Source organism: Musca autumnalis, unplaced genomic scaffold (genome assembly GCF_047663935.1).
Source record: "Musca autumnalis isolate F117 unplaced genomic scaffold, ASM4766393v1 scaffold_1, whole genome shotgun sequence".
NCBI classification, from domain to species: domain Eukaryota; kingdom Metazoa; phylum Arthropoda; class Insecta; order Diptera; family Muscidae; genus Musca; species Musca autumnalis.
Window position 1 is genome coordinate 317,817,398 of NW_027411644.1, and position 22,626 is coordinate 317,840,023.

The 22,626-nt window shown below is 36.3% G+C and overlaps 1 protein-coding gene across 19 annotated transcripts in view; it reads left to right on the forward strand.

Moving 5' to 3' along the window:
* Positions 1–22,626, forward strand: part of LOC141389991 (sodium/iodide cotransporter) — a 459,732-nt gene that overhangs the window by 44,104 nt on the left and 393,002 nt on the right. For 16 of the 19 annotated variants that reach the window (XM_073962363.1, XM_073962374.1, XM_073962370.1 and 13 more), the window contains one exon: positions 2,386–2,718. The exons of 2 other annotated variants lie outside the window; for them this stretch is intronic. The gene's annotated coding sequence lies outside the window, so the exon portion shown is untranslated. The remainder of the gene's footprint in view (positions 1–2,385; positions 2,719–22,626) is intronic. One more of the 19 variants, XM_073962368.1, reaches the window with a different exon arrangement.

The window sequence follows — 22,626 nt, forward strand, 5'->3', positions numbered from 1 at the left end:
CGTAATATTTTGTCCAAACTTAGTTTAAGTTCGAAGATGGGTTATATCGGTCCACTCCTTCCGGTACCTCCCCCACAAAAGTTCAAAAATGTTCGGAAGAATTGTACGTACGATGGCTCTTGAAGGGAGTTACCGATTTGGTCCATACTTTGCAAATCGTAAAATGTCTACCAGGCTTAGATGAGTTTCCAATATGGATTCAATCGGTCCACTTCTTCCGGTACCTCCCACACAAAATTTGGAATAAGTTCAGTTTAGGACCTCTTCGCGAATCGCTTAGGTTTTTGTTTTAGCAGCTTGTATTCACTGCCCCCTATACGACGGAACAAGTTTTATCAGGGGCAAGTCCACACTTCCTGAGAAAATAGCCCCAAAGTTGCAAAATAACCCTATGACACCGTGTGAGGTGGTTGGAGCGCAAGATAACTTTCGAACGGATCTGCCGATTCGGTCCAAAATTTGGCCTTAGTAATATTTTGTTCAAACATAAATTAAGTTCGAAAATAAGCCATATCGGTCCACTCCTTCAGGTACCTCCCCCACAAAAGTTAAAAAATTTTCGGAAAAATTGTGTACGAGCAGTACTTGAATGAAATTAAATATAAATTCAAATAGGTATTAGTACATCAAAATTTTCAGTGTTCTCCATATTAAATATTGTTTATTTGTATATTATTCCTTTTCCGCATACGAAGTAGCGGGTATTTTGCTAGTATTTAATATAGATGTATGGATTTCCTTAAAGTTTTGTTTACTTTTCAAGCATATGCCAGAATCACTTGCCACTAGTACCAAATTGAAGCTAGAGGTCTGTAGATTTCAAAACTGTTTAGACATTTGCGGTTTTAAAAGTTATGGCCCAAAGTTTAACTCGGTTTGTAGGTGCTTATTTTTTATTTTTTTTTTTTTTTCAGTGTTTACAAGATTTGTGGTATTTTTTTGGAAATGTATGTTTCTGCTTGGAATTGGTTGAAAATTCGTGTTGGAAAATATTTTGGGGTTTTCACTTTAATACAAAAAGTTTGGTTTTTTGGGACATCCATATGTTGGACTACGTCGACACGTGTTTATATATATAATTGTTCCACAAACATCTCATACGGGACAAGGGAGACTTCTCTCGTATCAATGAGTGCACCCCGATTCAAATTAGCTCAATGATATGGGACCTACTGTTTATCGCCGAGTCCGAACGGCGTGTATTAAGACACCACTTTGTAGAGAAGTTTTACATGGCTGAAATACTCAGGAAATGTCGCCAACATTACTGAGGGGTATCCGGGGTAGCCGACACGTGTTTATATATTAATATATTACTAAGAAATAAAAACTCTTGGTACCAGCTTACAACCAATTAGGTTGAACAATATGATGGTAACAGAAAAATACCACAATTCAGGATGGTTCGTTATATGGGGACCACTTGAACACTTGGTCCTAGGACTGCAATATTTTTGTTTGAGTATTTTTAGGTCACTAGGACCCATTGATACAAATTTCCTTTCCATATATTAACTAAAAGTATTTCTGTCACACCTTCCCTTGTAAGTGCCACCACTGTGCACTGATTCATATTATAACTCTATAACTGGAATGAATTGGTAGTTCGAATTAATGAATGAATGTAATATCGGACTCAACATCACGATCCGTCTTTGCGCTGATAATTAAAAGTTCCATTAAAATTACATATGAATAACAAATCTTAAAAACTTACTTAGTCTCTTACTGACTTGGCATTCAATTGATGACCGCCCTATTATTACTTTTTTTTACTTAACCATTGTTTAGTAATATCGTCATGATTCATGCATATTATTCGCTAAATAACCATCCCTACAACCCCTTCTGCAGCCAACTCACTAAACCGCATATTAATGTTAATTGTGAATATAAAAAAACCGCCGACCATTAAAAATACGGCTGACAAATTACTGTTGTGCAATCAACTTAATTTTATATAATTTTTATAAAACTGAAATATATAACTTAATCAATCAAAAGTATGAAATAATAAAAACACCGAATAAACAGTTACATCTTTATATCGATTAATATTTAATTACATAAAAACAAAAAAAACGAAAGCAATTAATTGCCTTAATATTGGTACAATAATTACAGTCAAATAGAAATAAATTACAAAAAAATATGACATTGGAGAAAAAAACAACAAAAATTTAACCCCATTAGAAAAAACTTAATTAAATTTTGTCATGTTTTCCGTTTATCTTGTTGTGCTGTATTGGCATATGTGACATTTATTTCATATGTGAACGTATTTTTTTCTGTATTATTAATAATGTCATATAAATTTAATCAATATGTAAAATTGTTAATTAAAAACCATTCGTTTTCATTTCTCTCTTCCTCTCTTTTCCGCAGTTGCAACTGCTTTTTCTAGTACCCATAGCCCGAAAACTACTGGTGTAATCTACAGCAAATCAGTTTTATGTATAGCAACAACAACAAAAAGAATAGTAAAAAAGAAAAGTCTACTACGGTGAAAAAATACCCCTTCCCTAGTCTTTTAAAAAATAGGTGCTAAATTTTATTTTTGGTTAAACAAAAAGTGTTAAATACTACGTACGACGACGCATTACTGGCACGAAATAGGAAAAAGTCGAATAGCCCCAGTTGAAATCATCCGGCTACTGTGTCATCATTATTTGCCAAACCCATTTCGATTTGCTCGAGTCGAGTGCCTGCCAATATTTGGTAAGTTTTAACAGCATCATTTTTGTGCCATTGACATCAATGCCCCGTAACTAACACGCTGACACGTGACATGTAAGCAGCACCTGTCAATCATTTGGTACCTCAAATCGTACATTGATTACACACGCTAACAGAAAACGTATACATACTCGAACGCTGGCAGTGTAAAACACAGGCAAAACAGAAACATATGATAGTATTTATGTTAAATTAGCAGCAGCGTACAAATTGTTAATTAGTTTGAGATTTATTGTGTTAATGGGTAAAATTTTATTTATGGATTTGAATTAAAATTAAAGTTCAAATTTTATTGCTTCAAATGTTTTGTTTAATATTTTGTTGTTTTTTATGGAAGAACAGCTATATGGGGACAATACCTAAATACGGTTCTATCTTGATTTTTTTGAAACACCTGTGCCGACAGAGATATCACTCAGCCTCGGAACTGAAGAAAATAAGTAAACACAACACTCCTTAAAATGCACTCTTTCCAAACTTTGTGTGGGAAAAGTGGTTCGATAAAGTCAATATGCGGACATAATTCGAGTCTGGATGAAAAAAAAAACAATGTACAACGTTTGGACCAAATCGGTTTCTCACTTCGAGGATTATCTTTCGTATTACCCAGTTTAGTTGGCACCGGCAGGATTTTTTGGAGCTTTTTCCACATTATATCAGATAACATGGACTTACCACTGAAAACAATGCGCCGTCGTAACAAGGCCCGCAAGAAGAAATTGTTTCACAAAATTTCAAAACTATTCAGACGAACTGCTAAGGAGTATACTGATTTAGTTCATATTCAAACCTGATATATGGCTGGAAGTAATATCGACACCTCCAAATAATAGTATGCTAAGTCTAAAAAGTGAGTTTTGCAGGAGAAGCTCTCAAAGTTTGGAAATTTTTTTGAACTTCAGTACTATGCTAAGTCAATATTTGTTTATAACTTCTCTTCGGATAGACCGATCATTACCAAAATTACACAGAATTTAAGTTAAAGGACGTTCAACATCTCCAAATAATAGTTTGCTAATTCTGAAAAGCGAGTTTTGCAGGACAATCTCTAAAAGTTTGGAAATTTCTTTGACCTTCAGTACTATGCTAAGTAAATATTTGTTTATAACTTCTGTTCGGATTGTCCGATCATTACCAAAATTTGACAGAATTTAAGTTAAAGGACGTTAAATATAAAAAAGTAAAGAACTTGAAAACATGCTAAGTCGACTTAGCATACTATTGTTTGGAGGCGTCGATGTTACCATATGCAAAATTATGACCAATTCGGTTGCTCCCTTCAAGAGCTATCATGCGCATAATTACCCAAATTTGAACGAAATTGGTTGATTCTTTCGAGAGTTATCGTGCATACTAGCCAGGATTTTGGATTTCGTTCAAACATCCTTGGGATCTAAACCCATTATTTCGCTGAGGCACAATTTTGGTCGTATGAAAGTGTATATCACCAATATTTTTGAAAATTTAACATGGCTGAAGCCCAGGTTTACCCCTTTTAAAACACGAGACTTGTGATTATATACATATTAACTTAAATATTTTTGGATAAAATGAAATGTTTTTGGACGTGCAAAAAATATTTTTTACTTAGCTGGCCCATTACAGAACATTTATTCCATAGACCGAACTAAGAAAAGATCTCCAATTCTCTCTGTTTTTCGCTATATTGATGTCGTTGTATAGCAGTATACAGCTCGTGGTTCATACGACGTCGATATTCACCGTCAACGCAGATTGGTCCGTAGATCTTTCCAAGAATTTTTCTCTCAAACACGCCAAGCACTGCCTTCTCTTATCAGGTACCCAGGCTTCGGAACCATACATCAGCACGGGTAGAATCAGTGTTTTGTAAAGCGCTATTTTTGTTTGACGAGTTGTGGCTTTGTTTTTAAAGTGCTTACTTAAGCCAAAATAGCATCTGTTGGCCAATACAATTCTTCTTTTTATTTCACAACTGATGTCGTTTGTTGCGTTTACGGCGGTGCCGAGGTATACAAAGTCTTTTACTACCTCAAAATTATAGGAACCAACTTCAACAGTTGGTCCGATCTCAATGGAAGCATTGCGCGTCGACACCATCAGCTTGGTCTTCTCGCCGTTTACCGCCAGACCCACTTTAGCAGATTTTCCTTCGACCTTCATAAAGGTATCAGTTACTTCTTTTACTGATCGTCCCATGATATCTATATCATCAGCATAAGCAAGTAACATGTGGCTATTGTTATAGATTGTGCCTCTTCTTTTGACGTTTGCCTCTCGTATAACCTTTTCTAGCAGGATGTTGAAAAGATCACACGAAAGGATGTCTCCTTGCCTGATACCTCTTTTGGTACAAAACTCTTCGGAGAGGTTCTTTCCTATTTTAACTGAAGATCTTGTGTCAGTTAGAGTCATTTTACAAAGCCGAATGAGCTTTGTGGGGATACCAAACTCAGACATTGCATGGAATACCTATGATCTGAGGGGACTGTCGAAAGCTGCTTTATAATCGACAAAAGGGTGGTATGTGTCGATTTGCATCTCTTGGGTCTTCTCCAGGATTTGTCGCAGGGTAAATGTCTGGTCAATGGTGGACTTGCCAGGTCTAAAGCCGCATTGGTATGGTCCAATTATTTCGCTGACCATGGGCTTTAGTCGTTCGCACAATATCCCTGACATTATCTTGTAGGCGCTAGGGAGAAGACTTATGCCCCTATAGTTGTAGCATAAAGTCTTATCTCCTTTCTTATGGACGGGACACAGGATGCTCAGGTTCCAATCGTCGGGTACACGTTCTTCCTGCCAGATGGAGCTAACTAGCTGATGCATACACCTTATCAGCGTGTCGCCTCCGGATTTAAACAGCTCGGCTGGTAGGTCATCAGCTCCTGCTGCCTTATTATTCTTCAGCCGGTTTAGTGCTGTCTTTACCTCACCTTGGCCGGGTGGTATACATTCAATACCATCTTCTGGGATTGGATCTGTAGTATCTTCGTCGACTTCGCTACTATTGGATACCAACAGTTTGGAAAAATGTTCTTTTCATATCCTTAGCACACTATCTGTATCTGTTACCAGATTACCTTGCTGATCTCTACAGGAGGATGTGCCTGTACCAAGACCATCTGTTTGATGTTTAAGTTTTTTAGTAGAATTTTCGGACTTCATTCTGGCTACTGTACATTTCGATTTTTTCACACTCCCTCTTTTCCATTTCTCTCTTTTTCATGCGGAAAAGAGAAAAAAGAGAGAAGGAGAGAAGCTTTTCCCGATATCTCTCTCGTGCGCTTCGCGTTGCTACTGATTGTAAAGTAGCTCTATATGTCGCATTTTTCTCTTCGGTAGCAGCACGACACTCCCGGTCATACCATGAATTTCTTTGTGGAAGTCTCTGGAATCCAAGTATGGATTTTGTGGCTGTTTGCATGGAGTGGGCAATATTTTGCAATTGTGTTGTTATGTTGTCGGGAGTGCTCTCATTAAGCAATTGGGCTACTTGAGTGGAATATGCTGTGGCTATCTGTTGTGTTTGCAGCCTATCGATGTCCAACTTCCGCGTTGTGTCCTTTCGTGCTTTATTTGCAACGTTTAGACGGGTACGTACCTTTGCTGCAACAAGGTAGTGGTCCGAATCAATGTTTTCGCCTCGGAGCGATCGTACATCCAACACGCTGGATGAATGTCTTCCATCTATTACAACATGATCAATTTGATTATTTGTTCTTTGATCTGGAGACAGCCAGGTGCCCTTATGAATATCGAGATGATTAAATCTGGTACTGCTAACTACCATGTTTTTTGCAGCTGCAAAGTCTATCAGCCTCATACCATTGTCAGATGTTTCACTGTGGAGACAGAATTTCCCGATTGTTGGGCCAAAGATATTCTCCTTTCCAATTTTGACATTAAAATCGCCTAGAATGATTTTAATGTCATAGGCAGGGCAACGGTCATATGTTTCTTCTAAACGCTCGTAAAATATGTCTTTGGTCTGTTCGTCCTTTTCTTCAGTGGGAGCATGAGCGCAAATAAAGCTGATGTTGAAGAATTTAGCTTTTATTCGAATTGCAGCAAGTCTTTCATTCACTGGGGTGAAGCTGGATACCAGATGTTTTAGTCTCCGACTAACTACGAATCCGCAACCAAACTCTTGCTTCACGTCATGACAGTTATAATACAGTGCGTCACCTTTAGGTGTTGTTGTGACGCCTTCCCCAATCCATCGTATTTCCTGTATGGCAGTAATATCGGCCTTGCAATTTTTAAGTACGTCTGCCAATGCGAAGACTACACCTTCTCTATATAGAGTGCGAACATTCCAGGTGCAGATTCACAGATCGTGGTCCTTCAAACGTTTGCGGGTTTCGTCAACTTTAGAGGGGTTTGTTTTTCTTTTCTTTCGTTTTGTTCATAGTAGGCTGTTTTTTCTAGGGGAGGGTTACTAACCCGACGCCCAAACCCAAGTTTTTAACGTTCTTATGGGAGAACGCGCGGCACATGTTAGCTCACTACCTTTAACGGGTGTTAAAGGCAGTTCCCCAGGTGACACCACGGGGAGGTCAGTGTCCACTTGAGATGAAAGAGGGACCAAGATAAATCCTGGGCTTTGCCATGTTAAAACCGGTCAGGACCGTTCCTTGGTATCTTCCATCCCCTACGTCACCCAGTGATCCAAAAATGTCTGCACCAAAAATTGCGGACATAGTAGAGCTGGCAAACTATCGATATTCTCAACATTAGATGTTTTCGATATTCAATTTCAAAAAATTGATCGCTATCGATATTATTGTTAATTAGTCGCTACCATTAATTTGGAAATAAATATGGCTAAAATGTATATACTTTTGCGACATTTTGCACAAGTACTTCACAGAAATATAAAGAAGAAAAAAACAGTTGCCTTTATTTAATAAAAAAACACAACAATACAATGCACTTGTTCAAGTATTGTGGAGTATTCCTACCGAATAAGCTATTACTATATTATGTGAAATATTATAATTGTCATTCTATTTTAGTTTAAATCCCAATGACGTATTTTTAATAAATACACAACTATTTATAGATTTTTTTAAAGAAGGTATTGAAGCCTCTTTTCGCCCATGGTCTTGTATTAAAATATAAACAAAAATATAATACAAACTCGTGTTCTTTTAGTTCCCTGTTGCCATAGCTGGCTGCAATCAGCCAAGAATATTACACTTGCCACAAAATACTTCGCTGTGCATTGAGCATTGAAGTGGAAACAGAAATCTAAAGATGCAACTTATCCCTATCACTTGCCGGTGAAGAAGCTTGGACATGCGGCTTACACTTGAATGACATTGGCGCGTTGTTATGTCTTTTAACGTCAACACGTGCACATTGCCATGGCACAAGAAGAATAACACCAACAACAACAGCAGCCGCAGCAATAGTTGCCGTAACTGGAAACGTTTCGAATGAAGTGTGTGCAGAACTACAAGCAATCAACAAGGCAAAAACAGAAAATACCTTTGGGGCGTTAAAACAACCTCGGACCGGTTTACATATTTACATGCTGGACGGTGGCTCAAACATAAAGTTAATTTTAATAAACAAGAACGGCGTTATGTTAGTCCACGACGAATTCCACCACGAATTGTATTGCAGAAAAGTATTCATGCAATAGTAGAAGAACTTTGTTTCTTTATATACAATCAGCCTTTAGGGCCTAATCGAAATAACGATTTTGGACCCAAATATGTTTGAACGTCCATCTGTATGACTGGCTGGAGCGCACGATAACTCTCTAACAAATCAACCGATTCAGTCCTACATTTGGCCTTCATAATATCTTGTTCAAACTTAGATTAAATTCGAAGATCCACTCCACATACATAAAAGTTCAAAACTTTTCCCTAATATTGTCCGCTCGATAACTCTCGAAGGCATAACCCAATTCGATCCACATTTTGCACATCGTAAAATTTGTACGATACATATATCAGAATATGGACTATATCGGTTCACTCCGACGAAAATCGATCCACACGCCTTTTTTTCTTGATGTATGGGTGTTAAATAAAGTCATAGGGTGCCAATTCGGAGCTGTGCGGCCTATGACCCAACAATTCCACGTTTTATCCGGTCAAAAAAGCGCTGATTTGAATCGATGTGTGAGAGCTCGCATTGTCATGGTTGTCATGCTCGTTTTTCGAAATCCTCAGGAGACAACAAACAAACAAATTTTAGATACCACTCAAAATTATCCTTCCTACGTTGAAAACACCGTATAGTCGCCGAAGTCAGTTCTCAGTTTTGCCGAAGAAACAGGTTACCATTTGTTTCGAAGTGCTTCTTCCATGAACATTGTCGATTGCTGTATTGCTTCGGGCTCATACGCATACATCGAAGATTCGTCTATGACGATCTTATAAAAGTCGTTTGAAGCATCCCAATCGTATTTATCACAGTTTCATTGCACCAATCAAATTGTGCTGGATATTATGAGAAAATTCCATTTTTGTAGCCATGCGTTTATGCAATATCAAAAGTATTTTTTTCTGGCACAACGGCAGTTTTAAGACGACTCTACTATCTTCCTCGAGAGCAGGTCCTAAGCTGAACTTATCCGAAATTTTGTGTGGGAGGTACCAGAAGGAGTGGACCGATTAAGTCCATATTGGAACCACATCTAAGTCTGGTAGACATTTCATGATTTGCAAAGTATGGACAAAATCGGTTACTCCCTTCAAGAGTTATCATACGTACAAATTTTCCGAACATTTTCGAACTTTTGTGGGGGAGGTACCGGAAGGCGTGGACCGATATAACCCATCTTCGAACTTAAACTAAGTTTGGACAAAATATTACGAAAGTCAAATTTTGGACCCAATCGGTTGATCCGTTCGAGAGTTATCGTGCGCTCCCGCCAGCCAGACAAACAGACGGACGGACATTGCTCAATCGACTCCAAATTGTCTGAAACACATTTCGTCCAAACATACTTGGGGTCTAAAACCATTATTTCGATGAGACACATTTTGCCCGTATGAAGGTGTATATGGTAACATGGGCCAGCTCCGATTTTCTCGCAAAATACAAGTGCTAGAAAAAATCCCTTAAACGCAAAATTGTGAGTTTAATGAAGATCTATCATCTCCAAAAGTTGGCAGTTGTGTCATAGGTATGATAGCGGACGCACGCGGTTTAGTGTTTTCAGGGTATTGGGAAAAATAATTATGGTATGTATTTTTTGTGACATCTTCTTTACCTTTTGTGATATCAAATACACATTTTATACCGTTAGAAGACAACTACTGAAGAATATAAATCCCAATAATTCGCATGCAAAAGCAAATACAAATGTCAATATATTAATATTACTAGCAAAGTACCCGCTACTTCGTATGCGGAAAGGATATACAAAACAAATAAAAAATATATAATTTAGAACGGTGAACATAGAACATTTTTTTTACTAATACCTATTTTAATTGATATTTATTTCCATGTAAGTACGTAAGTGATATTTTCCTTACGCCTACACATCAAGAGCCAGCCATAATTGTTGAGATATTTTAATTGGGGTGCTCAGCGGCTTAACCCACCAACCGCGATCCTCATTTCCAGCTCTATCTGTTCCCCCAAAATCATTTATAGTACTATTAGGTACTTCACATATAAATACGAACCTCCACCTAATATTTAAAAATTCTCTTTACACAATAACAAATTGTACCACATCCTGTACCATATAGTACAATTCGTACATTTATGGTACATATTTCCTAAATCTGACGTTATTACCAAATAATAACAGTAATCTTAATTCAAAATCTCACGAATCCAGGTCTATTCGTTAGTCCAATACAATATTGTACCATGCATTGAACCATCTTTGCATCCCTAAGACTACCAAATCCTAATTTTACCAAATTTAGTACTCTTTGTAAACATAAGTACGAATTTCCAAAACAAACTCCAACAGTAATCTCAATTCCAAATTTCAAGATTACAGCTCTAGCCGTTCGCTCAAATCCAAGTTGTACCAAATTTGGTACCATTTAGTACTTTTCGCACTTATAACCAAAATTTCCAAAACTACCTCAATCCTACACTTCCACAGGTATTTTAATTCCAAATTTGAGGATTGCAGCTGCATCAGAGCACCGAAATCCAAATTGTACCAAATTTAGTACTTTTCGTACCCATAATTACAAATTTTCAAAACTCAGTGCTAAGTTCAAACAATAAGCTTAATTCCGAATTTCACGATTCCAAATGTATCTTATCACTGAAATCCAAATTGTGTACCATTTAGTACTTTTCCTACCCATAACTAAAAATTTCCAAAACTTTATCAATCCTACACTCCAACAGTATTCCAAATTCCAAATCCAAATTGTACCAAATTTGGTACTATTTAGTACTATTCGTACCCATGAGTACGAATTTCCACAACTACCACAACCCTGCACGCCAACAGTAATCTTAATTCCAAATTTCAGGATTACAGCGGCATCCTACCACCGTAATCCACATTGTACCAAATTTAGTACCATTTAGTACTTTTTGTTCCCACAGGTCCCAATTTCCAAACCTACCTATATCAAACACTCCAACAGTAATCTTAATTCCAAATTTCAGAATTCCTGCTATATCCGTTCACCCAAATCCAAATTGTACCAAATTTGGTACTATTTACTACTATTCGTACCCATGAGTACGAATTTCCACAACTACCTCAACCCTACACGCCAACAGTAATCTTAATTTCAAATTTCAGGATTACAGCTGCATCCGATCACCGTAATCCAAATTTAGTACCATTTAGTACCTTTGTTCCCATAGGTCCGAATTTCCAAACCTACCTCTATCCAACACTCCAAAAGTAATCTTAATTTCGAAATTCAGGATTTCAAATGTATCTGATCACCCAAATCCAAATTGTACCAAATTTGGTACCATTTAGTACCTTTCGTTGCCATAAGTACGAATTTCCAAAAGTATCCCAATCCCACACTCCAATAGTAATCTTAATTCCAAATTTCACTATTCCAGCTCTATCTGATCACTTAAATTCATATTGTACCAAATTTGGTACCATTTAATACTTTTCGTACCCAAAAGTACGAATTACCAAAATACCTCTATCCTACACTCCGACAGTTATTCTAATTCTAAATTTCAGGATTTCAGCTCCATCCATTCACCCAAATCCAAATTGTACCAAATTTGGTACTACTTAGTACTATTCGTACCCATGAGTACGAATTTCCACAACTACCTCAACCCTACACGCCAACAGTAATCTTAATTCCAAATTTCAGGATTACAGCGGCATCCTACCACCGTAATCCACATTGTACCAAATTTAGTACCATTTAGTACTTTTTGTTCCCACAGGTCCCAATTTCCAAACCTACCTATATCAAACACTCCAACAGTAATCTTAATTCCAAATTTCAGAATTCCTGCTATATCCGTTCACCCAAATCCAAATTGTACCAAATTTGGTACTATTTACTACTATTCGTACCCATGAGTACGAATTTCCACAACTACCTCAACCCTACACGCCAACAGTAATCTTAATTTCAAATTTCAGGATTACAGCTGCATCCGATCACCGTAATCCAAATTTAGTACCATTTAGTACCTTTGTTCCCATAGGTCCGAATTTCCAAACCTACCTCTATCCAACACTCCAAAAGTAATCTTAATTTCGAAATTCAGGATTTCAAATGTATCTGATCACCCAAATCCAAATTGTACCAAATTTGGTACCATTTAGTACCTTTCGTTGCCATAAGTACGAATTTCCAAAAGTATCCCAATCCCACACTCCAATAGTAATCTTAATTCCAAATTTCACTATTCCAGCTCTATCTGATCACTTAAATTCATATTGTACCAAATTTGGTACCATTTAATACTTTTCGTACCCAAAAGTACGAATTACCAAAATACCTCTATCCTACACTCCGACAGTTATTCTAATTCTAAATTTCAGGATTTCAGCTCCATCCATTCACCCAAATCCAAATTGTACCAAATTTGGTACTACTTAGTACTATTCGTACCCATGAGTACGAATTTCCACAACTACCTCAACCCTACACGCCAACAGTAATCTTAATTCCAAATTTCAGGATTACAGCGGCATCCTACCACCGTAATCCACATTGTACCAAATTTAGTACCATTTAGTACTTTTTGTTCCCACAGGTCCCAATTTCCAAACCTACCTATATCAAACACTCCAACAGTAATCTTAATTCCAAATTTCAGAATTCTTGCTATATCCGTTCACCCAAATCCAAATTGTACCAAATTTGGTACTATTTAGTACTATTCGTACCCATGAGTACGAATTTCCACAACTACCTCAACCCTACACGCCAACAGTAATCTTAATTCCAAATTTCAGGATTACAGCGGCATCCTACCACCGTAATCCACATTGTACCAAATTTAGTACCATTTAGTACTTTTTGTTCCCACAGTTCCCAATTTCCAAACCTACCTATATCAAACACTCCAACAGTAATCTTAATTCCAAATTTCAGAATTCCTGCTATATCCGTTCACCCAAATCCAAATTGTACCAAATTTGGTACTATTTACTACTATTCGTACCCATGAGTACGAATTTCCACAACTACCTCAACCCTACACGCCAACAGTAATCTTAATTTCAAATTTCAGGATTACAGCTGCATCCGATCACCGTAATCCAAATTTAGTACCATTTAGTACCTTTGTTCCCATAGGTCCGAATTTCCAAACCTACCTCTATCCAACACTCCAAAAGTAATCTTAATTTCGAAATTCAGGATTTCAAATGTATCTGATCACCCAAATCCAAATTGTACCAAATTTGGTACCATTTAGTACCTTTCGTTGCCATAAGTACGAATTTCCAAAAGTATCCCAATCCCACACTCCAATAGTAATCTTAATTCCAAATTTCACTATTCCAGCTCTATCTGATCACTTAAATTCATATTGTACCAAATTTGGTACCATTTAATACTTTTCGTACCCAAAAGTACGAATTACCAAAATACCTCTATCCTACACTCCGACAGTTATTCTAATTCTAAATTTCAGGATTTCAGCTCCATCCATTCACCCAAATCCAAATTGTACCAAATTTGGTACTATTTAGTACTATTCGTACCCATGAGTACGAATTTCCACAACTACCTCAACCCTACACGCCAACAGTAATCTTAATTCCAAATTTCAGGATTACAGCGGCATCCTACCACCGTAATCCACATTGTACCAAATTTAGTACCATTTAGTACTTTTTGTTCCCACAGTTCCCAATTTCCAAACCTACCTATATCAAACACTCCAACAGTAATCTTAATTCCAAATTTCTGAATTCCTGCTATATCCGTTCACCCAAATCCAAATTGTACCAAATTTGGTGCTATTTAGTACTATTCGTACCCAAAAATACGAATATCAACAACTACCTCAATCCTACACGCCAACAGTAATCTTAATTCCAAATTTCAGAATTACAGCTGCATCAGATCACCGTAATCCAAATTGTACCAAATTTAGTACCATTTAGTACTTTTTGTTCCCATAGGTCCGAATTTCCAAACCTACCTCTATCCAACACTCCAACACTCCAACAGTAATCTTAATTTCGAATTTCAGGATTCCAAATGTATCCGATCACCCAAATACAGATTGTACCAAATTTGGTACAATTTAGTACTTTTCGTAGCCATAAGTACGAATTTTCAAAAGTATCCCAATCCCACACTCCAATAGTAATCATAATTTCAAATTTCAATATTGCTGCTCTATCCGATCACTCAAATCCAAATTGTACAAGATTTGGTACCATTTAGTACTTTTCGTACCCATAACCAAAAATTTCCAAAACTACCTCTATCCTACACTCCAACAGTAATCTTAATTCCAAATTTCAGAATTCCTGCTATATCCGTTCACCCAAATCCAAATTATACAAAATTTAGTGCCACTCAGTACTTTTTGTACCCACAAGTACGAATTTAGTACTTTTCGTTGCCATAAGTACGAATTTTCAAAAAGTATCCCAATCCCACGCTCCAATAGTAATCTTAATTCCAAATTTCACTATTCCAGCTCTATCCGATCACTAAAATTCATATTGTACCAAATTTGGTACCATTTAGTACTTTTCGTACCCAAAAGTACGAATTTCCAAAATACCTCTATCCTACACTCCGACAGTTATTCTAATTCTAAATTTCAGGATTTCAGCTCCAGCCGTTCCCCCAAATCCAAATTGTACCTTATTTGGTACTATTTAGTACCTTTCGTACCCATATGTACGAATTTCGAAAACTACCTCCATATCTCAAACCTACACTCCAACAGTAATAGTAATTCCAAATTTCAGAATCGTTTCGCCCAAATTCAAATTGTACCAAATTTGGTACCATTTAGTACTATTCGTACACATGAGTACACATTTTCAAAACCACCTCCTTATATCAATTCATCTTCTAAACCTTGATTTTCATTCCGAATTTTAAGATTTTTGCTCTATCCGTTCATGTAATACCAAATGGTACTAAATTTAGTAACTTTTAGTACTTTTCGTACACTTATAGTTCGAATTTCCAAAAACCCTTTGGTACACCTTTCTAACTCTCCATCAGTGAACCTCATTCCAAATTTCAGAATTCTAGCTCTTCGCGTTTGCCTAATAATAAGGGTACCATATTTAGTACCTTTTAGTACTTTTAGTACCGTTCTAGTTCGAATTTCCAAAAATCCAGCCTTATCTGACACCTTGGGACCAAGAGTGACACTCCCTCAAAATTTCAAGATTCTAGCTCCAGCCGTTTAGCCTGGGCGTTGATTATGAATTAGTCAGTCAGTGAGCCAGTGAGTCAGTGAGTCATCATTACTCAACTCTTTTATAAGTATAGATGAAATATGTAAGGGGTGGGGCGCCTACGCCATGATAGGGGCGTGGTGGGTTAATGTTAGAAATTTGTCATGTTTAACTTAAATTCTTTATACCATAGATATACCACACTATACTATGAAGTTAAAATCAAATATTATCCTAAACGTATTTTGTTTTAGTTATAATATGATTTTTGTACCTAAATTCAAGGCACCTACTTCAATTAACCGCTATAATCGGTTACTTTTGTGAATTTTAAAATAATTTTTGATTATTCAATAGAAAACATGTTCATTTTTTGCATAATGTTGATATTTAAGGAAGAAGTATGGTAAATTATAGTTTAAGAGTCCGTTGGAGAATGTTCAATATCGATGGCGAAGCTGCCCCATGGGTGGGGAGGCTTCGCCACTTTTTACACATTTTGTAAATTCTCAAAAATAATATTTTAAAAACAAAATTATAACCATTTATATATCAAAAGTTATAGTCAATATATGCTAATATTTGTACCAAAAATAATATTTGAAAAAACTTTAACGGTGTCGGTATGAGAACATTTTGAACAAAAACGTGGCGAAGGCGCCCCATGTTACCATATACCCTCGTTAGCATAAATGCTGAGGTTATAACTAGATAGGCATATTATAATGTTATTTTATGTGGGTGAACGAAGACTGAGCTTGGAAACTTGCATTTATACGTAAATCATTCGAAAATTGTATATACGAATTAATGTCAGTTTTTTAATTCCAAACTTTTCCTATAATTCGACTTGGATACCAACCCTAATTTTTCAATGCTTTATTACAAATACCGTGGCGGCTGCTTTCCCATCTTTTTTTCTTCTATAGCAATAGATTTGATAGTCAATATTTGTCATCGGAAGCTTTGACAAGTTGATGGCGACTTAGAACGCTGAGTCGCCGGCAACCGTGTCACCTGGTTGTCGGAGACCCAGGTTCGAATCCCAGCCTGGCTCATGCTGAAATCATTTTATTATACCCTCCACCAAGTATGGAGGGTATATTAGCTATAATTTGTCATTTATGGTTCCTGGAGGCCAAACAACATATCTACAAAAAATTATGTATATAGGTCTAAGTTTTGGTATAGCCCCCATATAACGGTACCACCCGATTTGAGGTATTTTCACATTTTTTGCCACATTTGCAGACCGAATAAGCTATAATTTGGCATTTAGGGTTCCTGGAGGCCAAGGAACATATCTACAAAAAAGTATGTATATAGGTCCAAGTTTTGATATAGCCCCCATATAACGGTACCTCCCGATTTGAGGTATTTTGAGTTTTTACGCCACATTTGCAGACCGAATTAGATATAATTTGGCATTAAGGATACATGGAGGTCAAAAAACATATCTACAAAAAAATATGGATATAGGTCCAAGTTTTGGTATAGCCCTCATATAACGGTTCCTCCCGGTTTGCTGTATTTTGGTTTGGTTGGTCGGATTAGATACAATTTGGCATTTAGGGTCTCTGTAGGTCAAAAAACATTTTATCAAAAATTCCACGTCCACGGTTTGGTATAGCCCCCATATAAAGATACCACCCGTTTTCAGGTACTTTGAAGTTTTTATTATACCCTCCACCATAGTATGGAGGGTATATTAACTTTGTTTTTCCGTTTGTAACGCATTGAAATAATAATTTGCGACCCTATAAAGTATATATATTGTTGATCAGCGTAAAATTCTGAGTCGATCTATGAATGTCCGTCCGTCCGTCTTATCCAACAAACATCGTCAATATAGGTCCATGTTTTGGTATATCTCCCATATAACGGTACCTCCCGATTTTCGGTATTTTGTGGATTTTAGCTACAATTTTTAACCGAACTAGCTGTAATTTGACAGTTGAGGTTCTCTGTGGCCACGAAACTTATCCACCAAACATCGTCAATATCGGTTCATGTTTTGGTATAGCCCCCATATATCGGTACCTCCCGATTTTCGGTATTTGGTGGATTTTAGCTAACATTTTTAAACTAAATAGCTGTAATTTGACGTATGAGGTTATTTGTGGCCACGAAACTTATCCACCAAAAATAGTCAATATAGGTCCATGTTTTGTTATAACCCCCATATATAGGTACCTCCCGATTTTCGGTATTTTGAGGATTTTAGCTACAATTTTTAACCAAACTAGCTGTAATTTGACATATGAGGTTCTCTGTGGCCAAGAAACCTCTCGATCAAAAGTCGTCAATATAGGTCCATGTTTTGGTATAGCCCACATAAACGGTACGTCTCGACTTTCCGTATTTTGAGATTTTTAGCTAAAATTTTTAACCTATAGGGTTAATTGGAGATTTTATGTAAAGTTAAACGGTATTATATAGTAACATAATTTACTCCTCCTAGCACCGACGTAGCCAGGGGGGGGGCCCGGGGGGCCCGGGCCCCCCCCGAAATGTTTTTAGTTCCCATAGGATATTAGCTTATGTTACACATTTTTTTAATTTTTGAGTAAAATTTTAAACTGTTTTAAATTGTCCAAGAAATATGAAAAGTAGTTGGAAGCATTACAGAGAATTGTTTATTTGAAAATATAAAAATAATGAACAAGTTAGGCTTTTTTAGCAATTTTATGCATAGTTCTTGTTAAGTTTTAAGGTGTTGTTTAAGCGTTTAATAGGAATTTTAGGCTGACTGTGTTACTGAGTCCAATACTTTGGCTTATAAACAACATGCAGAAAAAACATTTTTGCGATATTTTGTTTTTGAAATTTTTTATAAGAGCAATTCAACAATAAAATGTAAAACCGTTGCTTAATCTTTGTGGTTTTAAGTGTTTGTATATTTTCTCTAACATTTTTTATAATGTCTATTGGACAAAAGGATTTTTCTGTCGAATTTTTATGCTTTGTTCGACCTTTCGAATGTTAATAAAATCAAGATTATTGAGCTTGAGGTCAATGTTTATATTTTACTAGCTGAACCCGGTGCGCTTCGCTACCCCGAATAAGGTAAAATATATTTTGAGAAATTTATTTGTAGGCCAATTTTCGTCATTCATTGCAACTTTAATTAAAATCGGGTATATATAGCGTGTTTGGTGCATAAAATACACGAAAATATGTATGGGAGCCATATCCAAATCTGAACCGATTTCAATATAATTTGAAAAATTTATTTATAGACCCAATTCTGTCACACATTCCAAATTTCATTGAAATTGGACATGCATAGCTGTTTAATGCATAAAATACATGAAATGGCCGAAAATATATCGTCACCATAAATGCCCGAAGACGTAACCGACATGAAAATCGAAATTGGTAATCTGATACATAAAGATAAAATACATGCTCTGGCAAAATTTCAAGCTTCTACCTTCAAAAACAACGATCCTATTCAAGAAATGGCATTTCGGAAAATGGGATAATATTGCAGATTTTATTGTAATGGAGGATCTCAGAACTGAGCACTTCAGCGGTTTTGGTTTCACTACTTATTCCCCTTCGTATATGATCGATAATATCCCATATACTCGCCTTCATAAGATTAATATTCCATAAAACAGTTTTTAATTTTATAACGTTTTTTGCTTCTCCTGTAAAGTTTTGGTTTTGTGGGTTACGCCTTCTGGCATTTATGGTGACGATATATAGGCGCTATATCCAAATCTGAACCGATTTCAATTCTAGACCATTTTAGACCGATTTATTTCTAGACCAAATTCCTGCACACATCCAAAATTTGGAGACGTTATCTGTTACCATTCTATGGATACTTGCATAAAAAATCTAAATTTTTGGAGGTACCTCCGATTGCGATGCTGCTATATCTCCGGATCAACGCGGAATTTCAGAAATTTTTATAGCCTATGTTACCTTCAGGCCATGTAGTGATAAACTCTGACAATTTCAGGAAGATCGGTTCAGCGGTTTTTGAGTCCATAAACTCCAAACAAACAAACGTACAAAGATTTTTCTATTTTGTATATACATATTGATTTATTACATATTATTACAAATATTTAAAAATTACAATGAATAGAAAAAGAAAACGTCATAGAAACCCACAGCAATTGTATTTTGAGAAGTACTTTCAATGGATGCACATTTCTAGAAATGTTAATTTTTCCTGCTTCGGTAAAGGACCTTGTGACGACAAACGAAATCTAAAAACTGATCGGAAACAGGTTCTTCTTCGTAAACATCTCAACAAGTACCACTCGACTTTGCGGACAGGAATATACCCTGATCCTGTGTGAATTGAAACTTTCATCTATAGACAGATCGAATAGCCGCTACACAGCCAAAATTCTTAAACCCAAAAACTATGCATTAGGAGATTTTCAGAAATTTGTAGCCGTTTTCGGACGTATGAACTTGCAAACAAAATATGGATTTGTATCATTGATCACAAGTGTTGCGGAGGAGGTATGGAGAAATGGACCGGACCTACATAGTTCATTTTTGGGGAAGATCTTATTTTGGGAGTCATTCCTTTTAAAAGATATTGCGCCCACCAGTCATTTCAGTTCGTCACAGTATAATTTTCACCTTTTGACTCTTATGTCAGGAAATATGGAATTGCCCACGAAAAACTTAATACCGCTCTAAACAGCACTTAAACAACTATTTTGAAGGTTTGTGAGGGAGGTACCCCAGTATGGCCCATTTTCGAGCAAAAACTAAGTTTGGAAAAAATGTTACTAAATCCAAAGTTTGGACCAAATCTGTTGCTCACTACACATGATTGCCTTAGGTGTTCTTTACAGCTTTCGGGCCATTTTCTCTGGAAGTATATACTTGCTTCTGAAAAACTTGTACGGTAGTAATAGGAGCCCCGAGAACACTTGTTGCAAAAAATCAAAGTGTTTCCAGGGAGGACTTTTAAATTATTAATTTATTTATTTCATATTTTTACTTATAATTAATTATTAGCATAAAGGAAGTGAAGCCATGGCCATTGAGGTCTTAAGCTTACACAGCTTATCCAGAGAGGTCTTAAACTGCACTTCGCTGAACATTTTTGAAATACTCTGCGGAAGTTTGCCGAAAGAGTAGATAGATCAAAATATCACGAAGGACAAATTTTGGACCGACTCGGTTGATCTGTTTGAGAATTATCGGGCTCCCTAGGCGGCTACCCAGACGAACGGACATAGCTATGTCGACTCCAAGTTTTCTGAAACAGATTTCTTCCAAACACACTTTGGCCCTAAAGCCATTATTTCGATGAGGCACATTTTAGCTAAATGCTGATAGTATAAAAAATTTAGATTGGGAAAACTTGTGTTTATGGATTTTTGCTAAAAGAATGTATACATGTATAGACCTTGGATTGGGCGACATAATTTCATTTTAAACGAAGTTAAGACTGGATTCCAGAGATTCCCTTGTTCCTGATAAATTTATGAGAAGATCCAGAATTTTTATAAGAGAAGTCCGACGATTGGACGCCAAAATTAGTCTATTGACAGATGCACGATTTGGCGACAGATTTTGTCATTTATATAACCGGGATTTGGTGCTAGAATTTCTTGATGGATAGACTAACTATTGCTCAGCATTAGTTCTCGGCCTTCCGAAATTCTAAGGTTTTCCATTGTATTCGCTTTCTTTTGGCCTTACCGAAGTGATATCACTGAATTTCATAACTTCACTGTAGTTGTGAATTATTTGATAAATGATACGCCCAAAAATATATGGCATTATTAATATATTCATTGGTTTGACCATCTATTAACTGTGACATATTGTCAAAAAAGTTATAAAAACAAGATAAAATCGACCAAGAAGTCTTGTGCCATATGAACTAAAAAAATGTATTGAAAATTATTTCATCAGTAGAAAAAGTCTAAAATAAGGTTTACATCTTTGCTAAATAAGACATTTTCGCTAACGTGAACTTTCAAAATTTTGGTCAGATGGGCCCCCCCCGAAATGAAATCCTGGCTACGTCCCTGCCTCCTAGGAATATGCCTTGACGGGGCGGAGGATCTAAGTACTTTCCCAATGGAAAGGAAACCAATTATTCCATTTAGGTTATTTTATGGTGGAGGGTATAAAAAGTTCGGCCCGGCCGAACTCAACACTTTTTTTACTTGTTTTTGTCTTATTAAGCCGAAGGTCATTTTATAGTGATATTGCAACTAATTATCTTTCGAGTTGAGCCTAAAGATGAGGATTGGTGAGGATCGGTTCAGATTTTGAAAATATTTGGAAAATGTGACTGAACTGGGTCTAGAAATGACTTTGTCAAACAATATTAAAATCAGTCCAGACTTGGATATAGCTTAGAAAATTTTGTTCTTCGCCCAATTTTCATATCAACTGCTCATAACGGTTTGAATAGCCTAATACAAGCTTAAGATTCCAAAAAGAATTGTCCAATGCTGACATTCCCAGAGAAGATTCGCAGATCCTGCTCATTGCCTACTTGTGATGAGAATTGGATTTTGTCATTTTAATGCTATGAAATGGTTGATCGATAAATTCTTCCCCAATCCATACCACTTTGTTTATATTTTGCGTAAAATTATGACTTAATTTTATCACCTTTGAAACACGGTACATTATGGATCTCAATCTAAACGTTCCTTTATTTTTTCTTCTTTTATTCAACAAAATAAAAATACATTTGTCTAAAGGATATCAAAGTATGCACGAAACATGCTATTTATACGCCTTATTGTTACACCTGGCAAAATATGCACAGTGGAAAGGGAAACTATTAAAATAAAAGTATGCACAAAATAATATCAAAATACATTAGATTTGAAAGTTGCAGTATTTGGTTTATTATAAATACTTTAGTAACAATTTCGAGTCAATTAAGGGGATAGAAGTACAAAATTTCGATCTTGAAGTTGGCGAAATAAAGTTGTAAATAATGTGTATGCCTGAGGTAATATTATTCCAGCAAAAATTCGGATCCGCTAGTCATTATGTAACCCATTACAATGTAATGTAAACAAAAAAACTAGTTATATTACTCCTTACTAAGTTATGAGTACGGTGACACAGAGCGTGTGTGTCCGACTATA